This window comes from Anas platyrhynchos, chromosome 1 (assembly GCF_047663525.1).
Source record: "Anas platyrhynchos isolate ZD024472 breed Pekin duck chromosome 1, IASCAAS_PekinDuck_T2T, whole genome shotgun sequence".
Classification (NCBI taxonomy): Eukaryota; Metazoa; Chordata; class Aves; order Anseriformes; family Anatidae; genus Anas; species Anas platyrhynchos.
Genome location: NC_092587.1, coordinates 14,392,099 through 14,414,585, shown reverse-complemented (window position 1 = coordinate 14,414,585; position 22,487 = coordinate 14,392,099). Strand labels below are relative to the sequence as shown.

Sequence of the window (22,487 nt, the reverse complement as noted above, 5' to 3'; positions counted from 1 at the left end):
AAAGTTTGGTTTCATCACCTAGAAATACGCATAGGAAGTGTTGCTGGGTGAATTTCTAGTAATTAATAACTTGTTTAATTTGATGGCAGTTACGTTAAGTATTTAATATTGAACTGTGCTGTGGCTTAAAATACCTTTTTTTTTTTATGTTGATTTCTCTGTAAAAGTAAGATTTTATCACCTGGCTTTCCACATTCTATCATGCAGCATGGATGTAGAGATGTAGGCAGTTGCTCAGAGTTACTTTTTTTAAGATTATGTTGTAATACATCATTGCAGCAATACTTTCTTGTAAGTATGGACCAAATCTCAGACACTGAAGCACAAACAGCTTTACATTGAATTAAAAGATACCTTGCAAATAAATCATTATTTCCTTTAATCGAGCTTCAAAATTGTTTTACAATTCACTGTGTTCAAACACAGATTCCCTTCATGTCTTAGGGAAACTTTTGAAGGCATGTGCAGAATTGTAATTTTCCTCATTTTTTTGGAACTTAACACAGTTAACTTCCAGCAATGTCTGCAGCTGGCTGCCTAATAAAAATAACTTGCATTCCTAGAAACATTAGGTTGTACTGAGGGCAAAAATGACTAAACAGTTTTTAAAATGTAACCCACATTGTTACATGAAAATGTTTTGTCTTAGTATTAATCTAAACTAACAGCTTAGCTGCAGTGATATTTAGCAGTGCTTTAATTAATGTGGATTATCCATCTACAGAAAAGTTCTCCTGGTACTGTATCAGTTTGCTTTGGTATCTTTTGGATGTGCTCCATCTATTATTTTGAACCTATTGAAAGGCTTCCTGATTTCTGTTGCTTTAGTGATTTGTCTTTCCTTAATGCATGGAATACTCATGTGTGGTTGCAAGAAATACAATAACCAATATTCCTGTGGTGCAAACGGACAGTGACGTTTTTATGCCCAAGAGTGTTACACTGTCTTTCATACCAGTTTTTATTTTAACAGGCAACCTCTGTTTTGTTTATTGCTCGCTGACTTCCTGATGTTAATGGAGTGAAACTGTTATAATGTAGAACTTCGTTTTAACGTAGTGAAATTTTCTGAGCAGTGTTGAACTCAAAATATGGCTTTCAGTTAACTCAGACATAAGATGGTGCAGCAATATATTTCTAGTTTGAAAACTTGGGGGCAGAGTAAAAATGCAGAATGTGTCGTCGTTGTTCAAGTTCAGGTTCTGGAGAATTTTCAGCAGCAGGGCTAGATTTTTTTGTAATGAAATCGATGAGTCTCTCAGGCAAGGTTGTAATATTACGATAGTGTTGTGTCGTGAGTCTAGCAAGGTGCCCTGAGTGTGGAAGTGCTGTAGCAGATCCCTGTTGCATGACTTTGGCTTTTCCTAGGTGCACCAGGTCACTGATGAAGCAGGTCTGCCACGTAAAGTAAGCTCCACAGCTCTCGTTTTGGTCTCACAAGTGAAGAAGGCAGGTTCTTGGTGGTGTATATAGATAACGAATAAAGAACTTTTCTCCTTTTGTATCCAGTTCTTTCCAGACCCGTTTGGTTTCTCAAAATATTAGTGTGAGGAGTTGCCCGTCCTTGCCGCGTGTGCCACGTCCTCCTTACCGCGGTTAGCTGCAGCCAGGAGCTGCGTGGCACAACCTATGGGGTGGCCGGGGCCAGAGTGTTAGCTGTTGTTTTCCAAAATGACATCCTTACAAACAGGGCAGTGCTCAGTGATGCTTTGTGGGAATAAACTGTCCAGCCCTGGTAACTCTTCATAGATTGGAAGAGGAAAATACTGGTTTGAGGCTTGGTTGTGAGAGGAACCTGCTTCAGCAGCAACAAAACTTGAAAACCTCGTCATCTCTCCAGGATGCTTTCTCTGCTGGTGACATCGGTGTCCCTTTTACAGCACCGCTGGCTGTCACTGGCCAGGTTGCTGCTTGCTGGGCACCCAATGGGGGTGTGAATTGCCCCAGTGGCACACTGCTGCTGAGGAGCCCGACCTGCTCCTCTCATCGCGCCCGTCCTGCCCCGCTCACATCATCACCTTCCTCACCCGCTTCTGTGGCTCTTCGCACCCTTTAGTGAGGCTATAAATACTACGAGAAAGCTCTGTGCTTTGATTTGGGTAGGTTTGTGCTGTTTTTTTGTGGTTTCACACTTTTCCCCCCTTTGTTTTGGTAGCTTTCAGCTGGCTGAGCAAGCTAAAGCTTGCACAGCAGGGCAGCAGGTGAATACCAGGGGCAGTGGAAAGAAAAAGCTGGGAGAGTACATGGTTCAGGGGGAACAGCAGCAGCAATTAATTATTAAATCGGCTCAGCCTGTCTTATCTAAACTACAATCTTAAAAGCGTATCTTTTGGAAAGGGCATCTGACCTTGAAGATGAAAGATCTGCTGTTTGAATTAACCTAAAAGTGATGTTTTCTGGGCTATGCCTGTTCAGATTTGAGTGTTTTTCCTGCTAGTTGGTATCCACAGACTGATGATATATCTTAAGATTTAGTGGCAGTGTGTTATTTTTTTCCCCCAAAAAGGCATGCTCGTCTCCAACAGGAATTCAGAACCCTAAAAGGGGATGTGGTAGGGAGGAAGTTTTAATGTATGGAGTGAGCCTGCTCATATTATCAAAAAACACAAACTCTGTCAGGGACAACATAACTAAAATTCCATATGCAGTGTAGAAAATTAGAATTAAATGAAAACAAAAAGTGGTGGGGCCTGCTGGGCTGCGTATCCAGAACATTGGCTTCCTCAGCACAGCGTTCAGCAGGGAAGAGGCAGCAGATTGAGCACAAGTTTCTGCAAAAACTTTGTGAATTTACCACAGAACGGCTTTTATTGTACATTATCTGAGCACGTGTATTTAGTGAGAACGCACTGATGTTATGGTTTTCTCAGACTGGAGATCAGAACTAAAGAAGTAAGAAACTTGGTATGTTTGAAACATTTTCACTCTTTTTTAATCTTAGAATTTGGGGGGAGGGAGAGAATCTGGAAATCCGAGGGTGGTACATGTGGTCTCAGAACAAATAATGGAGAAAATTAATGTGTAATTAGTGAATAAGCAAATGTAGGAATAATACCTATATTCCTCCTATGTATGCAGGTGACCTTTAAGACATATTTTCTGAGTGTACTTTTTATGTACAAAAGGTACAAGTATATGTCCGTATGTTTAGATAAATTCTCTCTGGACTATTTTCCCAAAGTATATATTGAAGTTCGTGTCCACAAGCAAGTAAATACTGGTTTGACAATTTCAGGTACTCTAAGTTGCATAGAAGTTGCGTTTTTGCAATACTGTCAAAATACATATATCCACATTATATTAAAATAATTGTGTGAATATCATTTAAATTTAAGTCACTGATTCTAATGCACTACTAGGAGACTGACTGAACCAAAGCCTTTTAATTAAGTCAGTAAGAGATATCAATATTAATTGGAAATGAGGAGTCTGAAGCTAAGGCTAAGAAATACAAGTTTGGGGCACTCATGAAGATTTTTATAGCATTGCACAGATCAAGCAACAAATATGATCTTGTTTGCTCAAAGTAGTTAATATTGGAGACCTTTGCGATCTAACCCCTTAAGGAAGCAAGGTGCATACAAGGACTACAGCAGTAAGCTTAAAACTCTGCAATATACAGCAGCATTGCTGCTATTAGAAGTATAATTTTTGTGATTTTTACTTGTGCATTAAATCTTCACATATCATTTAACGTGAATCCTTTGCATCTAAATACTCTCTAAAAATACTCAGAAGCTTTTGGAGTCCTAGAGCAGTGGAAAAGGTTGTACAGGAGAAGTAATGAAGGCCCTGTTGTCTTCCTGAGCTTGCTCTAAGAATTGCAGGTCTAAATATTGGAGAAGGAATGTTTATTCCTCTTAGGGTTAGTTTCATCCTTTTCCCTAGACGCATGTAAGCCCGATGCTGCACCCAGAGTGGTACTGCTGAGCTTCATGGCACTGGGGAGGTGCCCAAGTGTTCAGATCATCTTCTATAAGTAATTGAGAACAAGGTCTGTTTTTTATATGATTGCTTACAATTAGCTGTAGCTACGTTCTGGGAAGACAGACACCTCTTGGAATTTCAGCTTGCTTAGACAATTTGAGTTAGAAGTTTTACACCAAGAGAATTGTGTTCAACTCCAAAAATAAATAGTTTAATAGTTTATTTTTATAAGTAGCTTACTAGTTTAATAGTTTATTAATAGTTAATAGTTACAGTTATTAAATAGTTTAATAGTTTATTTTTGTTGTTACAATACTTTATTTTTAATGAGAGAAACTTATGTCTAAGGATCCCCTAGGGATCATGGCCAAGAAAGAGGAACCCATTGAATACGAACTTTCTGAAAAGCTGACGTTTTTCCTAAGAAAGCAGATAGTGGGTTGTCTTTTCCTATGCTGGTAAGGTACTCAGAGCTGTTTTTAAAATGTCACTTGAATGTCTATTGACATCCAAATGGGCAACAGCTTCTTGGCCTGGATACAGATTGAAAAGGAAGAGACCTGTACTTGTCATATATCTCTCATCAGGCAGGATGGGGCAAACATCTTGCAAGGACTGACTGGAATCAAGTGAAGGGACTGAAATTACTATTCCCTGCCTGAAAAACAGACAAATTTCAGATGTGCAGACAGAAAAAATGGAAGTGGGTGTATCTCAGGCCTCCTAGGGTTTCCCCAAAATAATAGAATAATTTATGGGTTTTAGGAATGAACTGTTCAGGACTAATGTATGCCTCAGTTAAAGCAGTGTTCCTCACCTTCCAGCCTTCTTGTTTGCAGGAGGTTAAACACGAAGGCAGAATGCCATGGCCTTTCTGGAGGAGCAGCTCTGAAAATTTGGGACTGCATCAGTCTGATGTGCAGGAGAACATAAGTGTAACTTGAATGTCTGTCAAGCACCACTTGTTAGTCAAGGATTTGTACTTTTCCTCCGTACAATAATAGTTGTTTGATTTGTTTATGAAGATCTGTGATGCTTCAAGAGTAGCAGGAATGTTTTATAGGCTGCAGACATAGCTTCGTAGAGTGTATTTCTGAAAATAGATCAGACACTTGATCTACTGGAGTTGTCGAGTCGGGGTACTGGGAATTCATAGAAATCTGTTTGCTGCTAAATATTGTTTAGATAAGACACCTGCCAGTAACTTTTACCAGCAGTCTGCAGAAATGATCAGCTGGAGCTTGAGGGATTCTTCTGAGATGATCTCTGCAGACAAAAGCAGTAGAATTTTGGCTTTCCCAAATGTTCTGACCTGCACTGCTCTAAAAATCCTCTTCTGTCCACTGGTGCTGAGATATCCATGGCACTGAAACACTAGGAAACTGATTTGGGGCTCAGAGTGAGATTAATATACAATTACAGAAAAACCTGAAACAGTGTGGCTGCTGCTCAAATATATGAGCTGGTATTTCATTTCTGTGCTGGGTTAATTTTTTTTGCCTGAAGTCTGCTCTGTTGTTTTTGCCAGTGCTGAACTGCTGAAGCTGTAGCCTTGTTTCTAGGTGGGAAAAAAGCCTGCGTGTTGACCTACCTAGCACTACAAGGAAACAAAATTAATTTTGTCCCTATTTTAGGCCCACGCGGCTTTAGCAAGAAACACGTATACTCCCAACAGATTGGACTCTTGTTTCTGCATCTTAAAGTTTTAGTCACTGAACACGTTGCAGAGTCGCCAGTCTCCACGTACGGGGTGCTAAGAAATGTCCCCAGGGTCAAATAGCTTAAAATGTGAAAGCTCTCCGACAGTAACGGTGTCCATCAGAAAAGCACTTCTTAGATTTGAGGACTCCTCTTGAAAATTCCTTAGGAATATTATTTTGTTGCACAGCACCAAAGAAGTTTCTCCAAAGTGATGCTGGCATGTTGTCCTTTCTTAGTTGGGACAAGCCCAGCTCCATCTGTCCAAAGCTAGCTACAGAGGTGAGATGTTTTCTTTTCAAATTAGTCTTAAAAACACCCTGATAACATCTTCTTGCTGACATCAGGCGTGTTAATGGCTGATTTTATGCACTGGCAAATAGGCAGTCTCCTTAATATTTTTATGTAGTAGTACTATTACCTGAGCCACATTTACAGACTCAAAAAAGCAGGCTACAAAGGAATCACTTTGAGCTGCTCCATATTTCTTAACCTAGTTAATGCCTCTGTGACGAACAAACAGAGTGATCCTTTATTAAAAAATAAATAAATAACATTATTTTCTGTATTATCCACAGTGATACTGTATTTCCCACCCTTGGCTTGTTTTGTTTTCAACCTTTTTTTTTTTTTTTTTTTTTTTTTTTTTTTTTTTTTTTTTTAAAGATTCTGGGTTGTGTAGTTAAAACTTCCATATCAGAATTGCAGAGGTAGAAAGCAATTACTTGCAATGCTTGCTGCATATGATTGAGTGCACAACTTGTCTGTCATTAGCACGAGCTGTCTCTGTTAGTAGAGCATTTTCTAAAGCTATTTACTGGAAGTTAATCTATAAGGAAAATGTTTGCGGTCTTCATCTCTACTGAAGAAGACCTCTTAAATTTAAATAAGAGTTTTGATATTGTTGATGAATTCCCCTTTTTAGATTGAAAACGAAAGCACTGGTTATGGCTTCCTGAAACACTGGCTCAGGCAATCTATTGATGGATCACTTGAGACACCTAATATTAAGATATGGAAAATTGACAACCTCCTGGATGTACCTTAATCAAAAGCTAATATTAGCCTTGCTTTTCAAATAGTAGAATTTTATTTTTCAGAGAGTTGAAAGCATCGTTGTAAAATTATATTTGCTAGGCTGTTTGTATGGTTACTGTGCGCCCCTCCAACCCACATCCCCCCCAAAATAGTGTATTGTTTTTTTTTTACACGGAAGTTAACCCTTCCTTAATGTTACCCTCTGCTATAATTTAAATATTCAGAACCATGCTGGGACTTGCATGCCATTCAAGGACTGGAAGGCAAACTTTGCCACACGTGGACGTGAGGCAGCAATTGCCACTCACTTGCCGTGCTGTCCTGTGGCTCCCCAGGATTACCCACTACAGGGTGCTCTGCCAGCTGCCCTGCAAGCATCAGCCTGAGATATGCAAATGGGCATTAGCAGTGTCCATAGCATCCTAGCCATAAATCACAGAATCACAGAATTTCTAGGTTGGAAGAGACCTCAAGATCATCGAGTCCAACCTCTGACCTAACACTAACAGTCCCCACTAAACCGTATGATGGAGTATGCGACACAATCCGAATTTCCCTTAAGCTTTTAATTTGTCAGCTTTTTATCAGCATGTCTGTAAGCATTTTTACTTAACTATTTGTTTTATTTATTTACACATCAATATTACCTACTACTTCTGTACTTATTACTTGATAATTTTCTCTTTTTTTTTTTTTTAATACTATTTTGTTTCATTATTCCTTTGCTTCTGTGATTACCTCTTCTGTGAGGAAAGTGTACCTACAGGGTTAATGCTTCCCCACTCAGAAATCCCAGAAGCATTTAGTATTATTTTGGTTAGGTAGATTCATACCCCAAATATACAATATATTTTTTGGTTTTGGTTTTTGGGTTTTGTTTTGTTAGGTCAGAGTTTGGACTCAATGATCTTGAGGTCTCTTCCAACCTAGAAATTCTGTGATTCTGTTTTGTGTTTGTTTCTTTTTATTTCAAGCCCCTCATTGAAATTAAATGGGAAAAAAAAGTAATTACAATAATAATTAAAAAAAACCAGGTTCTGTACCTTCAAAGATCTGTAGGCTCCATTACTGGTCTGCCTGGTCTCCATTTCGGGTCCAGTGGGTCGGGATGTCTTGAATCCAGTTCTGTCTTCTGCCCTATGGAAACTGCTGCCAGGAGGACCCGAAGTGCCCCCTGAAGAGCTTACTTACCGTGACTAATCTCTGAGAGTGCTGCTTCTGTATTTTCACACTCCCCAACCGCTTTCTCTCTCCTTCCAGGGCCTCAGGCAGAGGATTCTGTGATTAAGAAAGAGACTCGGATAAATTGGGGCCGTTTCCTCGCCTGCCCCCTGGGATCCCCACAGAAGGCAGGGAGGGTGAGCAGCCGGGGAGCGCAGTGCCCCAGGGAACAGCTTTGAGCTTAATTTCCTGGGGACCGGGGCTCCATGCATGTGTGCAAATATATGCAAGTTAAATCCTGAGATATTTGTTAAGTGCCTCACGATGTGGGCTTGCATGTGTCAGAGTATTTTGTGTTGGTCCCTGCTGTGAGAATAAATTTACATTCAACTGGGGTCCCGTGCTAGGCTGCTGCAAATGGATGTTTTTGGCTTTCTGTACGGTCTGACAACTTCTCTGCTGCAGGTGGAGCAGCTTCTGCTGACGGGCTGTACCTGTGGGCTGTGCTCTTCCCCCTTAATGAATAAATGGGGAGACTTACACCTGAGGAAGTATTTCCAGATAATGGGCAACCTAGCATTCCCAGCAGTGGTCAGCTGCATGTGGGCTTGCTCAGGAGGTGCTGTGGCAAGTGGAGCTCTGCTGTGGCAAGCCCAGCTTGTTCACAGAGCCCTTAATTTCTGGTAGGGGCTGTGCAGGGCTGGCTGATTGTGGGGACAGGAGGGGGCTTGGGGGCAATGCAGTGCTCATGCAGCAGTGCCCTGCAGCAGGGCCCTCATCCCATGTCCTCTTGGATGTGACTGTGTAAAAATCAAAGATAATAAGACCTCAGAAGTGTAATCTTTTAGTATTTTAAAGAATATGCGTTAATTGTGGTAATTTCTGTGCCGTGAGGGTGACAGAGCACTGGAACAGTTTGCCCAGAGAGTGAAGGGTTGGAGTCTCCGTCTGTGGAGATATTCAAACCTCGGCTGTTATTATATTTGTGATTATGTATATGTGTGATTCAAATTAATTACTGTGTGTTATTCTGTGGAGTTTAGCCAGTGCTACAGCCTCAGAGAGACGAGGTGAGCGCATAACCTGGCTGGAGAGGCCAGGGGTTGAGGTAGCTGGCGGGGCGTTCCTCCGGGTTTTCCTCAACTTGAGGCAGGAATTGGACAACTGCTCAGAAGACCTCGCGTCTCCTGGGCCGCTTGGCGAACCTGTCGCCTTTTGGCCTTTCCCTGATCAGGGCGCAGAGGTAAAAAAAAAAAAAAATAAAAAATAAAAAAATAAAGGAAAAAAAAAAAAAAAAAAACACCGAATAAAGCGGCCCCGGCAGCCCGCCCCCCGGCCCGCCAGGGGGAGCCCGCGGCCCCGCGGCGGGCAGCGCAGCGCAGGGCGGCCCCGGGGGCAGGATGGCGGCCGGGGCCCGGCGGGCTCGGCCGGAGGAAGCGCTGCCGGCCGCGGCCCCGCTGCGGGGGAGCCGGGCGAGGCCTCGGGCCACAACCGGTGCTGGAGGGCTCTGGCAGGCGGCGGCGAGGCGGCGGCAGGTACCGGGGGGTGCCCGGGGGGCAGCGGGGGGTGCCCGGGGCTGGGGAGGGAGCACGGAGCGCGCTGGGGCCGGCGCCTCGCGCCCCGCTGAGGAGGCGCCTCAGGAGAGCGCGGGACTTTGCCCCTTCGCTTATCTGTGGTGGTTTTTTTTATGTGTGATTTTTTTTTTTTTATTCTTTCCAGCCGTATCAGCGTGCTGTTGTGCAAGTATCGATCGCTCGCGTTGCCTGCCGTCTCGGGGACTGATGTCTCCTGCGATTTTCGTGCTTGCACAAACCCCCACGAATTACGCCCGGGATTTTGGCTGGGGAGCAGGCGCTGGGTGCCGCTTGCAGCCCGCACCGCTGACCCTTCAGAAGGGTTCAAAAAGCATAGAAAAGCTTCAGCTGGACCCATACATGCAGAGGAGTTATCACGACTTCTCCCTTTTTCATAGTATGTATTTGTACCTTCTTTGCTTGCACCGTCACATCTATTTCACGTGCCATGGGGTGCCAAAAAAACAGTGCAAGCTCCATCTGACTGTATTGATACAAGGTAGTGCTTCAGAAATACATAATTCCTACCTTTTTCTCCTTACTTGACTAATAACATGACAGTGGTACCACAGCAGTTTAAACACAGTCTGCCACTATAGTGGGAAATTGCTGACTCTCGAATTAGCAGCTGTCAACTTCTTAATGGACTCCTTTATGTAAATTCCATAGAGCTTCTTAAATAAAGAACAAGGGAACTACCGAACGTTTGCTTTTGGAGGCTTCAGTATGGCTTGAATTGCGTAAATTTAAATTAAAAGAGAGTACTGTCATGATACTGAGTTATTCTCTAAATATATCTGATTTCTTCCAGTTTGGAGTTATTGGAAAGACAAGGATTGCCTGCAAGCTTTAAGGGCTGCTTACCATCAGCTGTAACACTGGCATTGCCACTTCACCTCTGCTGTGCTGTAGTATGGATTACAGCTCAATTACTTTCTGTATGCAGCAATCACAGCTTTCCTCTATTTGTACTAAATATTTGGGAAGAGAAAGAAGTTCTTTATCACCATTATGTTCTTATTAAACAGTTATAACTAAGTAACCCTAGAAAACTTTTATGGATTTTCCAGGGCAGAAGAAAACCTGCTTGTTTACCTGAAACCTGTGTCAGCTGATGGAGGGGTTACCTGTAAATCTGTGGAAGTTTGTGGCTGCTTTATCTATAGTGCTAAGGATGTTCTGAGGTATCTGACCAGTACCGCTCCATGTTAATTAAAATACAAAGCCAGCATAGCGTAATTTGTTTACAAGTGGCCACATAAAGATTTTGACAGGTGGTTTTAAAGGGGAAAGCAGAAGTCATACAGAGGTAGCCTATTTCACCACAGTCTGTTGCCCTTTACTACAAGAAGGAGTTTTAAGGTGCTGGAGCATCCCCAGAGAAGGGCAGCAAAGCTGGTGAAGGGGTCTGGAGAACAAGTCTTTGAGGAGCATCTGAGGGAGCTGGGCTTGTTCAGCCTGGAGAAAAGGAGGCTCAGGGGAGACCTCATCGTGCTGTACGATTACCTTGACAGAAGCTATAGTGAGGTGGTGATCGGGCTCTTCTCCCAAGCACCAAATGATGAGATGAGGGGAAATGGCCTCAAGTTGCACCAGGGGAGGTTTAGGTTGGATATTAGGGGAAATTGCTTTACTGAAAGAGTTGTGTGGCTCTTGGAACAGGCTGCCCAGGGAAGTGGTTGAGTCACCAGCCCTGGAAGTCTTCAAGAAATGTGTAGATGTAGAACTTAGCGTGGTTTAGTGGTGGACTTCAGTACGAGGTTAAAGGTTGGACTAGATGATCTTAGAGGTCTTTTCCAACCTGAATGGTTCTGTGATTCCATATAATAATTTTAAAGTAACCAGGAAGAGAGTTAGGAATTGCTTGGAAGATTTGTGATCGGCGAATTGGCATAAGATGATTAGGGAGAGTCCTTGGTACAGGGTGAACGTAGGCACCTTGTGAAAGTGGGTTCCCTTTTAGTACAGCGAGTCTGCGAGCCTGTGTCTCGGGACAGCCTGCCCGAGGAAGCAATTGCTGAAGGACTGGAGGTGACCTTATTATAATTTGCCCCTCTCTGATCCTACACCACGAGGCAGCCCTGTATTAATACAAGGTTGGAGGCAAAGGTGAACCAGGAACCTTCTGAAAGGGCAGTGGAGCAGATACAGAAATCGCATCTCTGGTCACGGTACGACTGCGGCAGTCGCACGCGAGGCCCAGTGCTGGCCTCCATGCTTTGCCCCTGGGCCCTCAGGCCATAAAATTTCACCGTCCTTCAGTAAGTGTCACCTCTGAAGTTCTGTGAAAGCGTTTCACAGCCTGTTGCTAATCGTGTTCCTGGCTAGAGCTGATATCTTGTGGCAGGGGGAGCAGTAATGGAGCGGAAAGTTTATTTAAGCACCGCTCACATGTGTGTACTTGACAGATACGCGGCCAGTTTACCTGGAAGCTGCAGGCTGAAATTTGCTGTGGCAGAAGCCCACGTGAAGGGGAAATACCTTGGGCGTATTTCCTCAAACCTTACAACAGTTGAGACTCAGCGCAGTGCTTTCAGGTCGTGTGTTTTGCATTTCTGGTCTTTCCTAGTTCAGTGGCATTTGGCGAGGGGGAGGAGGGGAGCGTTGGCCTGTACCTTGTTACAGTAAATAAGAGGCGAAAACTTGTAAACCTTCTGCTGATATGAGTCGTCAAACATTTGGCAAAGTCTTTTGCCTCCCAGTTGTTTATCAGTAATCGAGTCTGCTCCCTTCTAGTGCTTGTGATGCTCCAGCATTAGTAAGTACTCAAAAAAAACATACACAAGATGTGCAGATACTGTACAGCAGTAGATGCCTCTTCCGTTTTTGTTGGCTGAATGTTATACCACCCAAAATATATTAATTCCTAATAATGAGAATAAACTTAATGTCCAAAGATAAAATAGCAAAGACAATAAATCCTCTGTAACTTCCAGTGCTATCAGCTTTTAGGTGTTAGGCACTTGTAATCTAAGCAGATAAAACAACTGGAACTGCCAGAAGTCTCTGATATGTAGTATTGAGGTGAACTTTGGTTTTGAACTTTTTTTTTTTCTTGAATTATTTCTTTTTCAGACTTTAAGAAGCCTAGAATTCAAGGCATTTAGGACTAGGGAGAAGGAAAGGAGGGGTTTAAAGGTGGTTGATTTAGCACCTGCAGATTCCCACAAGTGTTACAGTGATGTTCTTCTGGAATAGATAGCTGCTTTCTCTACCTTGTGTTCTCTACCCTGACACTTCGGTTTTTGCTAGCCTTTGAAACTACTTTAAGCAGTTCCATGCTATAAGTTGCTGTCTGCAGTGTAAATAGATATTTTCCTTTCAGTATTTAGAAACAAGGTCAGTTGCTCAGGCATGGTTCATTTTGGTTCACTTGTTAGCCATTGCTGGTTAAACCTACTGCTGTGTCTAGCTACCAATTTGCAGACTCAGCAATAAGCTTTAGAAAAGCCTTGCTCTGTGATCAATTTGCCAAATACAGAGTGTAGTTCCTCCTCTGTAATCAAGCTGGAGTCAGCTGATTATAGCTGAGATTTTTCATGGCAGCATCCTGCATGTTGTCCTCCGTCTGCCTCTTCGGCCAAGTTACTCCCAGAGCTGAAAAAGAAAAGAATTCCAAACTCCTCCGATTTGGAAATATCTCGTATTATCTCTAAATAGGAGGATTTCTTTCAGCTATAGCAGCATCGATTTGATGAGGAGAGACAACTTCCAGAAGAGTCTAAAGAGCATAAAGTCTCTTCTGGAGTCTGCTGTCTCCTGGTAGATGGGAGAAAGGATTCAGCCCTGCAGCATGAGCACAGATAGCTTGATTCAGAGGAAGCAATTGGCAGGTAGGAAGTAATGTTGCTCTTTTTTTCCATTTCCTTCCCTGTGTACCTTTTTATTTCACTGCTAATTACAGGGAAATTTTGGCTTTGTGGCCAGGAAAACCGCTTCAGCCTGGACTGGTACCGTCTGTTGCTTTGTTTTCCTTTCAGTTAGGAAAACGCTTACATTTGAAGTTTCCCCTTACTTTAAGTATCTGGCTTGAGTGACCTGGCTGTAAATCATAACCTCAAATGATCTCGCAACTCAGCCCCTCAGCACGGAGGCCATCCCAGCTGTATTTGGGTTTTTATTAGCGTTTGCCATGCTGGCTGGTGCTGGCTGCTGCGCTGTCACAAGTATCCCGCTCTGGTCGGCAGCGAGCTCCCCGGAGTCCAGGCGGAGGACAGCCCTGACGCAGCAGGGCAGGAATGCACGCAGCCAGCTCTGCCTTGACGCGGGGCCTGAGTTAACACAGCTCAGGACCTGGGGCACGGGGCTAATGCTGCAAGGCAGTGCCTTCAGCTGGACTCCGGGCCCTTTTCCCGGTGTTCTTGTCTTTGGAAATGTCATACAGAGACAACCAAAGTGCCTCAGTATAGATCAAAAAGGACTTCGGCCTTATGCTGGAAAGAAGTTGTTGCATTATTTCCAGACCCACGCCAGCCCTAGAAGTATAGGAACATTTGCACTGAGCTGCATGTAGGCTAATGAGCCCAGCTGGAGCTCATTTGTTTCTGCATCTCTGGTACAGATAATCTGACCATGGATAATTGAGTGTTGACTCTATAAATAACCGTCTGTACACTTTGCAATCCTACCCTTAAAACTGTTTTCTCCTTCCTGTTAGCTCCCAAGCTTACTCCCCTTGTAATGATTTCTTGACTGCCAGAGGTTGCTCAGTCCCCTGACAAAGGCTGTGCTGTGCTGTTCAATCTTCCCACCTGAAGTGACGTGACACCAGCTCAGCCCCGATGGGAAATAATCATCCTAAAATGCTTTACCTGTGCTCCAAGTGACTCAGGTGGTTTAAATCAAAACCAACTGATACATGTTAAACGTGATACCTTGGAAAGATGTTTAGTGCATGTTTGTTCTCATAGTTAAATATCTTCAGGCAAAACTGATTCCTTCATGTGGACTCGCTTACAAGTTGGACTTGCAATGATCTTGGTTTGTTTGTTTACAAATCAAGCTCATTGGTGCTGAAACTTGCAGGAATTATTTTGAGTTGAGTTATGCCTGAGAAGTGATTTTTTTTTCCTACTGAACTTGTGCAATTAATTACAGTAAAGTAATGAGAGTGCCTCATAGAAAAAATAACCCCTGTCGTCAGCTGGAGAGTTTCTACGTACTCACTTTGTCCTAAAAGTTTTTATAAAATAAACCATGTGTGTGCTTCTGAGAAGATGCACAGAAAGTTGAAACCACCTGAACTGGATGGCGCTGGAAGTGGCAGGAGGGAAAGCTGCCTTGCACGGCCGTGCTGTCACAGCCTTGTCATGTTGTAGAGATCACACACGCACCTCGGTAGGTAGCTGTAATGGGAATCATCTGCATCTGTCCCCTGTGCCACTCCTGCCACACTAATATGTGGCAGAGGCAATACAACATCTTTGACATGTATCAGTCTCTCCCGTTCAGGGCAGTGATGGAAAAACGGTTGGTGTTATGGCCAGGTACAGGTTTATGCCCAGCAAGGCTTCTGTAATGCACACAGTTACTTGCAGTGACAAATGGGTAAGACACATTCAGAGGTAGAATACCAAGTGCATTTCATATGGATTCTCTTAAGCTGATTTACATCTACGTTGTTTATGTGCAGTTAGGGCTGAGTTTCTTATTTTGCACTGTTAGATGTCAGAAATGATGCAAGTTAAATTAGAAACCGTCTTTTCAGATCTGAAATTGTAAATAAATGGGGAACTAAAGGAACTATGAAGAAAAAGAAACAGCTAACAAAATGCCTTTACAGGTAGGCCTTTCAGCATGGTTTGCTCACAGTTTTCTTCTGTAGCAGGTTGAGGGTTTGGGGTTTTTCCTATTGTAAGTGCTATTGTATTAGTGAGAGAAACACGAAAAAATGACCTCTCAGGAATTATTTTGGACGTTCACTTTGGAGGCTGCGATTTAGGGGGTTATAACCTGTGGGTATTCCTGCAGTGTTCTAAATAATAGGGTTTATTACTTGTGGCAAATGAGGTGCCTGAAAAAACGTGTGAGCTGATTTATCTAAAACATTAGGAATGAAAAAATATTCTACACTGGCTCGCACTCTGCTTTTATTGCAGGTTTGATAATACGGATTGAAACTTAAATACAAGCTCATTCAGTTTTCAGAACAAAACAGCAGTCCTCTCTTGGGCAGGTGTGTTTGGTTAACTTGATTTTTACAAGATGTCAGAATATTCCAAAGGGATCAATTTGAGGCCAGGGAATATCCATGAGGAGTAACGAATACGCAAAAGCAGGTAAAAAATACCATATAAATTTTTCAAATTGAGTTTTCCAGAAAATAATACTAATAAGGCTCATGTGATTACAGTGATTTTGGCCGAAGAATTTTTAACTCCATGCCAATTCGACTTCAAAGAGGCAAAGTTTCAGCGATTTTGTGAAAATCAGCAACTGTGAGGAGGTACCTTACTGTGCCCCCAGGGAACAGAGTTCCTTGTGGCAGCAGCACACTTGTGCTGGTAGTTGTCACATGTGTACCTCTAGACCTTGCTGGGGGAAGTTGGTGGGACAGGGACCACAAAAGACTCTGGATATGGGATGAAATGTAAGGGTGCTGTGGGGTGGAGAAGCTCAGGGTAACTGAGATGGAGAAAATCTAGGGATCAAACCCGTGGACTTTGAGAAAACATTTTTCATCGTTTTTCTGTTTATGGCACATCTGGTTGTTAATATAGAAAAAGAAATACGTTGTTTCACCAGATGCTGGGTTTGGATCCCAAATAACAGAGCTGAAAAAGCCAGAGGCTTTAAATAGTAGGTTACACGCAAGTGCTACAGAGCTATTATTCTGGGCCAATTTCAGTAAGTTACAGCATTGTTTTGGTGGAGTCATGAAATCTGGGTATTTTGCTTAAACAAGGCTCATCTTGATGTTACGTTTGTTTTATTCTTTTGCCTGTAGAGGCATTTTTAACATGTGGAAGTATGACGGACTTCTGCTGGTCTGTGTGATATGGTTCTCACCATTAGCTCAGTTACCTGCAAAACCGTAGTGATTGTGTTCAGCTTTGTAGGAGCTGAGCACCGCTCGTCCGATCAGTTTGGGTCTGAGTGTGGAGAAAATACGTGACACCTAACCCCGAGCTCCTTGTGGAGACTTGCCAGACCACCTCAGCTGTCCGTCCGTACTCGTCTGTGGCTATCTTATCTTCCAAAAGAAGTGTTGTTTTCTCTCTGCTTAGATTAAGCAAAACATTAAAGAAGTAGAAGTACAAATTTTCTGTAGTAGTCTTATTATAGGGGCAACATCTGATGAGTTCCTAAAACATTAATGTATATAAATTATTTTGTAAATATCATTGAAGGTGGAGATAGGTAAAATATTCCGGGGTATCTCTGAAAAATACAAGTAAATAAATAAAAACGGGTATCAGCAGATGACCTTGAGTGTGAAAGATATGCCCTAGGCCCGATAAAGGGCTCTGCTACACGGTATAAAGCGTGAGGGAGCAGCGATACCAGATTTTCCTCTTCTTGCAACAGTCTGGAGTAAAATTATTCCCCAGATTCTTTGGAGAGTGAATAAAGAGTTGCTTTTAAATTTATATTTCTAGTAAACTAGTGTGCCGTTCCTAATGTTATGTTTAATATTGAAATACGTTTAGTTACATCCCACAAATAGCCTAACTAAAGATTTCTCTTCACGTACACAGATCACCCACAAAATTCTTATTTGTCTGTGGTGCTGCCTGTGCCTGAAAGGGAAGTACTATTGTTTGAAAACTTTTTAGGTTAGGGCTGGTAGCGTATTTCCTTGATCTGAGAACAAAAATATAACCACCACTGGTCAGCAGGTAATAAAATAGCGCAGAGGAACTAGTGCAAGAGGATGGTGAGGGCTGTCCTTATGGCATAAGCACAGGGCACGAGGTGTAAGATGCACTCACCCCACACCCTCCCAGGGAATTCGGGATGTCTCACAGATTTCGTGTTGGGCTACCAGGGCATCTCTTCCAGCAGAACTGGAAATTTCCATGCCTAAGCTCTCCTTGCTTTTCTGTAGTAGAGTGTCACGCAAAAAAACAGTGTGTGCCCGTGATTCACTTGCTCTGTTAGGTCTTTTTTTTGCCCAGGGATTTTTGGTCTTGCTGAGCTGAGGAGAGCGTGTAAGTTGTGATAGAAAAACAGGTGGCTTTCCTGCAGTGTCAGGTGGCAAATAGTGATTGCACGTAGAGAATTGTGCCTCCAAAATCTCCAACTTCTTTTTTTTTTTTTTTTTTTTTTTTTTAAGCAAGTTAATATCCTAAATCATTAGTATCCCCTTTTAGAGCTGAAGAAGTAGGCCTTGGCACCAGCATTAAATCTAGGTCTCCTAACGGCGTGACGTGAAGCGTGACATTGTCACCAGGACGAGGTATTCACTCCTTTCCATCCTTTTCCTGGCTCTCTCATACACCAGCAGGGCCTTGGAGCTTCAGCTTTAGATCTCAAAATACTCGCAAAGAAGCAAGCAAGTAGCCAGCAGCTTCGTTTCACATTCAGCGTAATTAATCCCGCCATCTGAAGCTTTTGTGTGCCGTGGTGGAGGTCTGTTCGACCCTTCCTCTTTTGTTTTTTTAATGCTTTAAACCAAAAAGAAATAAGTGTTCTGGGAAATGCTGAGTGTTTTTTATGGAATTTGGCCATTTTTAAGAAATTTAGCCACTTTGGAGTAATTTAGTGTTATTCTAGAGATTAATCCTGCTGTCTCATCTGTAACTACTCTTGGAAAAGCTCAAGGCATTCTTCCCTAAATAAAAGATGTTTCAGCAAAACAGCAGGTTTGCCCCGCTCCCTTAGACATAAACACCCTAGAAAAAGAAAGAAAAAGAAGGAAAGAAAAAAAAAAAGTGTGTCTTCTGATAAAAGGCTGTGCTTCTTGTCGCTTTTAATGTTGCACTTTGGTTCACTTCTGCAGTTCCTTGGGCTGGATCAACAATTCGGGAGAAAAAAAAAAAAAAAGGCACGCAGCCGCTTTCAGGGCTTGTTGTCCTTGGCACGGGCTCAGCTCTGGTGTCCAACTGGTAGGACCTGAAACTTGGTGCTTAACAAGTGCCGGGAGTCAAAACAGGCGGTGTGCGCGCGAGCGCCCGTGGGGTGTTCGCTGCAGCAGGTCGCCCGCCCGCTTCTTGCCGTGCGCAGAATGCCTGCTCGCGCCGCTGCCTTCCTCTGACGGCATCTGTGGCAATGGGAATCGCTTCACGTTCCAAAAGTACATGTTTACAGTCGTCGTAGAATCAGATTAAGTTGGCAGCCTGCTCCTCGCTGTAAGTGGCTCGGTTTACATTTCTTCTCCTCGCAGGATGTTTTGCATAATTTTGCTGATCCTACTCCGTCGGAGGTTTTTGGGAAATGGAGAACCGTTTTCGTGGGTTTATGTCAGAAAGCGAGGCTTGTGTTTATTGTAAATAAACACGAGCGGAACGGCGGTTATTTTAGCACTTGATAATTTCCCAATTATGTCATTTGACCTGGAATGAAGCTCGCAATTGTCGAGCTGCGTTTTGTGCAGCGGATCGGTGCTGGGGTTTGAGTTGGCAGTTTATTTCCTTTGTCAGTTTACAAGAAGTATCAAAATGAAACTGACTGTGCCGTTTCCTTTACAGTGCACGGTGCAAGGAGGGAGGAACGGTTTGCGGATATAATTTCCAAACTTTTTCAGCTGGACTCGGAGTAGTATTTTGTCCAAAAAGCTGGTAAAGTCGTCCTTCGGTCTTGCAACATTTTGCTGTAGTTTGTTAGCGTCAGATCGGAATTTATTTTTAGTTAGCCTCACGTACTGGCTTTTGTTAGGTTGTTTTTTGTTTTTTTTTAGACTGTGGCTGCAAAATGAAAGTGCTTACAAGGTGTTTATGAACTCTTGTTATGAACCAGCTGCCAGTTACTGCAGGATGACACATTTCTGCAAGTAGTCTACTTGTTCAATTTTCTGGTGGCTGATCGTAGCTTTTCGGGCATGTGTGGTTGTTGTTTTTTTTTTCTGTTTGGGTTTTATTAGAATTAATGCCAAGTGCATTTTTAAACTTTGAACTGGGATCAGTACAAGGTGGAAGGTTTCACTTTACTGTTTGCTGAAATTGTAAGTATACATTGCTCAACTGAGCACGGCGAAGGGCTGTGTAACAAAGCACCTCAGGATATACTGTAAATAGCAAAACTGCAACTCGTGCATAGGTGGTGTCTGCTGTTACCATAAGTAACACGGTCATCAACAAGGCGGGTGTACTGCTGGGACACAATCACGCTGTGGAGTAGATACTAAATTTCATTAACATCTGCTTATTGTAAATAGGGAACCATAAATGGTATTCGTGGTGGGTAAAGGGCACTCAGATTTGAAGGTTTATGCTATTTTAAATACTATAAGCTTGAGCGTTGTGATGAACATCAGCTTTTAAGGAGTTTTATTTAAACTAAATCTGTTTATTAACAGCAAATAACTTACATTTCTGGGTGTTAGCAATTATGTTTTGCTTGCTTTTTCCAAATGTAGTACCAAGCTGTAATCCCTCACGCCGGGTCACTGAGATACTCATGGGTCAACTTAAAACTGATTTTGCTGTAGGCCTCTTGTATGCAGGAAGTAGGATCGTGCTGAACGAGAATTATGTTTCGAAATGACTGTTGCTGACAAAGTTCTAGTGTGCTCTTCTGTCAACGATAGAGGGATTTTTTTTGAACTACCTGCAAAAAATACTGAAAGACCAAAGGCGTTATCTGTCTCTGCGCTCAAGCTGTCTCATGACTTCTTTCCTTTGCAGTCTTCTAAGTCTCGCCAGCGGATGAGACGCTTACTGTGGGCAAAAGCTGTTCACTTGATTTGATGAATGTTGAGTACAGCATGTTGGGTAAGAATGGATTTAGGTGGAATATACTGTGCATGGTATTTGTTGGTAGTCCAAATTGGAGAAATCTGTGGTTTCGGTATCATATAAAGGTCTTCTCTGGGTGCACTACTGCTGCAGTGCACCTAGAAATACGTGGTTGGCATAATTTACCAGCAATGTATTTAATGTTGTGTTGTTGTATTTAAGGTTTGCTGAGAGCTAAGGGGGTGTTGCATCTTACATAAGGGATAGTCGAGGCAAAAATTAAAGAAAATACATTCTACTTCAAAACGTGTTTTGCCTCTTTTCCCACACACTATTTGTAGATCTGGAGATCATGTTGCCTTCCTATTGCTTTGCTTTTTTGCTTATGATTAGAAGGAGATGTGGCGTTTCCTGCAAAACAGCTGCTAGTATTCCCCGGTGGCCAGTCAAAGAGGATCCAGTGGAATTAGAGATTCAAAGACAGACCTAGAGGACTTTGGCAGCTGCAGCAAAGGTTTTGGGGAAAGGTAGGGGACTGTGTTCTGTAGGATGCAGGAAGGAGGAGTTGAAACTGAGTGCAAGGGCAGGGGAGAGAAGCTCTGGAGATTTAGGGACTGTTAAGTCTCCAACAACATAAGGACTTCACATCTAGCAAACAATTCAGATTTGGCTGAGAAAGTTGGACTGCGTCCATGTTTCCATAGGACATGGAGAATCTCCTGGAAAAGTTTAAGATCGTTCGCAATGCTACTGATGCAGTTGGCGAGGCGCAGTAGGACAGTCTGTAGTGTTGAGCTTTTGGGCACTAACCAGAAAAAACGACGAGTATCGATCTGCGATCGATTCTTCAGAAAGCGCCGTGAATTCGGGGCGAGCGTGTTAAACTTCTGCGATTCCTGTCGTTAATACATTAACTGTTTGACAGCACGAGTCACATGTTGCTTGTCAGTTGCTGCAGTGGCTGCTCTGAGACAGCTGAGAGGTTGCAGAAGGATTAATGGGGTAAAGAGGATTGCAACTTTGATTGTGCTCTCTCTGTTCTTTGGATTTGACAGCAACTGCTATTTGGGAAGAAAACAGAATGTGTGTTGTTATTTTTGAGGAGCGCAAGCATATTTGGAAGTATTCAGATTAACAAGAAGAGTTGGGGGCATTTTTCATATTTTAAACTTGAACACATTCACAGCACTGTAAGCTTCTGCAGAAACTGAACTGGGTGTAAAACTTGGGTCAGCGTTTTAGGAGCGGTAACTGCATTTCCAGTTGTCTTGCAGGACTTTTTTATTATTTTTAGGAGCAAAAACTTTCATCCTACTTTCTGTTCGTGTATAACCAGTGACTCTGCCATTTGTTCAAGTAAACAGGGACAGATACGTCCACAGCTGTGTGTGTGTGAGTTCATCTGCCCTGCTAGATCTAATTCATCTATGTAGAAACTGCAGATGAGTGTAGAAGCTTCTACATGGATGGTTAGTTATGATCTGGATGTGCTAGCACGTGAACATTTGATTTGATAATATCTATCTGATGTGCAAATGTCTTTTATTCACCTATTAATTTACTAATTAGGCTGGGTAACAGCAGATTAATAATGTAATAAGTGAAATATTAATAGGCAAATTAGTAAAAATTTTTAAAGAACAGATGTGACTGGGAAATTTAGTTTGATAAAGAAGCACAGCACAGAAACAGGAGCTCTTGCAATAATAGCCCTTATCCTAACAGCTCTTGCGAAGAAATCTATCGATATTTAGCTATGATTTGTGCCCCCACCATCAGGATTTTCTATGAGGTTTCACACCTTTGGCAAGCCCAGCCTCCTGCCGCAGTGTCTGCCCAGCTTAAAGAATTGCTTTCTGCCGCCTTTTGAGGAGTTTCTCCTCCAGCACTCCTCTGCAGCCCTCCTGGTAAGGTGCTGCTGCCCACACTAAAGCAGTGTTACCTTGCATGAGTAAACTTGTCGATTTTTCCCTGTCGTAGCGGTGTCCGACACTATCATCAACAGTTGTGCGGCCCCAGCTATTTATGTTCTTCCTGCTGTGTGACTTTAGAGGGGTCACAATTTCCATTTTGCATATAGGAAATTTCAAGAGAAGCTGAGTAACACTGCTAATTCGCAAAGTATCAGAGGCTCTCTGAAGCGCAGAGGGCTTTCTGTAGTTGTGCTTTGGGGGAAGAATGGAGCTGGAGGAGATGAGAGGAAACACCACATTTAGCAGTCAGTTCTGATCGCAACACTGACCACCAATCTGGC

At 42.8% G+C, this 22,487-nt stretch overlaps 1 protein-coding gene across 9 annotated transcripts in view; it reads left to right on the top strand.

Moving 5' to 3' along the window:
• Positions 1-22,487, top strand: part of ATXN7L1 (ataxin 7 like 1) — a 114,526-nt gene that overhangs the window by 56,946 nt on the left and 35,093 nt on the right. The window contains exons 1-2 of one of the 9 annotated variants that reach the window (XM_013103527.5): positions 18,471-18,688; positions 19,028-19,117. The exons of 6 other annotated variants lie outside the window; for them this stretch is intronic. The gene's annotated coding sequence lies outside the window, so the exon portion shown is untranslated. Of the gene's footprint in view, positions 1-9,190; positions 9,360-18,470; positions 18,689-19,027; positions 19,118-22,487 lie in introns of those variants that run through there. 2 more of the 9 variants (XM_027459255.3, XM_005010244.6) reach the window with 2 other exon arrangements.